We start from the raw sequence: 2540 nt of genomic DNA, 5'->3' as shown, positions 1-2540 counted from the left end.
GTTTACTCACTGACAGGGGATTTCTTAAAATCACCCCGCAGCTCTTCAGCTGAGACACTTGAGTTAGAAAACACAAACACTGCAGTTGTCTTTACTCGCGAGGACAAGTGACAGAGCGCTCCTACACGTAAGAGACACTCACGGACTTGCGCTCTGTCACCGTCTGCTTTCTTTATTTATACAACAGGAATTAATACGTTCGTTCAGTGACATGAGCATGTGCGTATGTGATTGTGTGTGTATGTATGTGTGTGTGTGCAAGGTCAGAACTGCTTGTTCAACTTCTTACTATCGCTGTGGAAAGATTCAGATACAAATATCAGAACACGTTTCATAAAGAACAATCAGTTCTAGGCAAGGAAAAGATCATCATGCAGCATTCTATCACAAATAAACTTATATCATTAAAAGCTTATACTGACTAAACTAATACAATTTTCTATTGACACTCACTGAATTATATTATTCTCAGTTCTTTCCACTGCTTCTCTACTGTTATGTCTTATGGCCCTCTCTCATTCAGTTCTGTCTTACTTCCCTGTTCTTATTTTAATAGTTTGTTATATTTATTTTAATTTACCTGAGAACCAGTTTACTGGCCTTATCACTTTCCTCCCAGGTGTTTCTTCTAATATTTTATTCTCAAATTTAGAGCTTCTTTCTTCCCATTCCTGACTCTAATGGGCACTATTCTTTTTCATATTTTTTTGTTGTTTTTTGTTCATAGTGCTCAGCATTTGATCACTTGTTTAAGCATCGTCACTGACGTGGGCCCTAAACTTTACAAACAAGTTACATCTTTTTTCTTTTTTTTCTTTTTTTTAAGCAAACAATTTTGCTTCCTGTCTCAGGTGACTCCTCTGAGCCTCGCACAAGCTCACCATAACAATAACCTCTTTGAGACATTCAGGTCAGTCTTTTACTCTTCTTCTCACACACTTGCATTTGGCTTAGATCATGTCACGGTCTGGCTGGCAGACCGTGGGGATGTGAGAAATGAGGACCCAAAATGCAGGACTTGGCGCTGAAGGCAGTGCGTTTATTTACAGTGGTGACAATCCCAACAATAATAAAGCCCCCGTGCGATCCCAACTCCCGTTCCGTGTCTTCTCCTTTATCCCGTGCTCCGTGCTCTGTCTCCGTTCCCTGTGTACTGTCCGTGTGCTGCCTCCTGGTCGCCACAATTCCTCCTGAGGAAACACGCATACAAAAGGCAGTTGTGAGTACAAAACCTAACGGCAGACTTGCACTAACCTTGCACGATAAACTAAGACTGACGGGAAGTCACTCAACGATCCAGCGTCGAGGAGCTCTCAGCCACACTGTTTTGAAGCTCCTCTGACGAGGCTTGATCGGCGCCAGGTGTGTGTGGATTCCTGGGTGGGACCGGTCAGCTGGCAGGGCCACACCCACCAGGCCTAAAAGTGCCTGCCACGACCGCACCCTCACATACACAAGCACACACCCCTAAACACCTGACAGTACACCAACACGGAAAAACAGGACAGCAGACACAACCATAATAACAACAACCACAATAATGATAATAATAATAATAATAATAATAATAATAATAACTACAATAGTAGTCCACACTGCTCACGGACCCCGAATCCCTGGAACTGGGTCCGTGACAGATCATTTGAAAGCCTGTGCACTGGTCAGGGACACTCTTGGCAGGATGTCGGGGCCCACCCCACACACTCCACAGTCAGAGCAACTTGAGCCAGCTACACCCTGTGACGCTGTTTACAGGCCGCCTCCAGCAGCAGCAGCTCAGCTGATGTAAGCTCTCTCAGTACAACACTTTTCCTTTTTTTTCTGCTACTGTCTCCCTCTGCCACACTCAACAGGCACTAAACTCTCTCTCTGACTTATTAAACCACCATTTCAAACAAAACTCTTCTATTTCACTTCACTATTATCCATCCAGTGATTTTAGCTATTATGCTCTGGGTTTAATACATCAGTTAGTTGCATTTAAACCCTGTCTACCTTCTTTTCTCTTCCCAACTACTTATTTGTGACGGCAGCATTTTAAACAGATCTCTAGCAGGTGTCTCTTATTGTTAATTTTGTTCATATTTGACCTCATTACCACTTCACCCCACATGTCGGCCTAATTATTCTGAACTCCTCTAAGCTTCACACACTTTATTTCCAACAATCATTTATTTCACATCATATTATGCAGGTGCCTCTTGCACTCTCTGTATGCTTTTGGGTGAGTTCATGAGCCCTCTGCAGAACTTTCTATCATTATTATCATTATTTACTACTCTCGCACTCCTCTTTGGTGAGTGATAACAAACCCTCAATATACATTTCACATGCAAACTCTGAAACATTTATTAGATTCTTCTACAACTCCTGCATTTTACTGAGATTGGTTTATGGATGCTGTTTAGACTCTCTTTACTTCATTGTAGCCCAAACATGTTCTTATTTATTTGGTCTCTATCTCTTGTTCCGTACTAAGATGTTCAGATGTTCTCAGATCATCACCACTGTCTTCTATATTTCACCAAACACAACACAAA

General features: G+C 42.1%; 1 long non-coding RNA gene across 1 annotated transcript; it reads right to left on the bottom strand.

The window, feature by feature from the left end:
• Window positions 1-799: 799 nt before the first annotated feature.
• Window positions 800-1564, bottom strand: LOC120718370. The gene is made up of 2 exons (XR_005692464.1): window positions 1279-1564; window positions 800-1190 (listed from the first exon to the last, which is right to left on the bottom strand). It is a non-coding gene; the product is annotated as an uncharacterized LOC120718370 (long non-coding RNA).
• Between the last annotated feature and the right edge of the window lie 976 nt (window positions 1565-2540).

Source organism: Simochromis diagramma, unplaced genomic scaffold (genome assembly GCF_900408965.1).
Source record: "Simochromis diagramma unplaced genomic scaffold, fSimDia1.1 OVJJ01000514.1, whole genome shotgun sequence".
In the NCBI taxonomy this organism is placed as follows: Eukaryota; Metazoa; Chordata; class Actinopteri; order Cichliformes; family Cichlidae; genus Simochromis; species Simochromis diagramma.
This window is presented reverse-complemented; position numbering and strand designations above follow the sequence as displayed.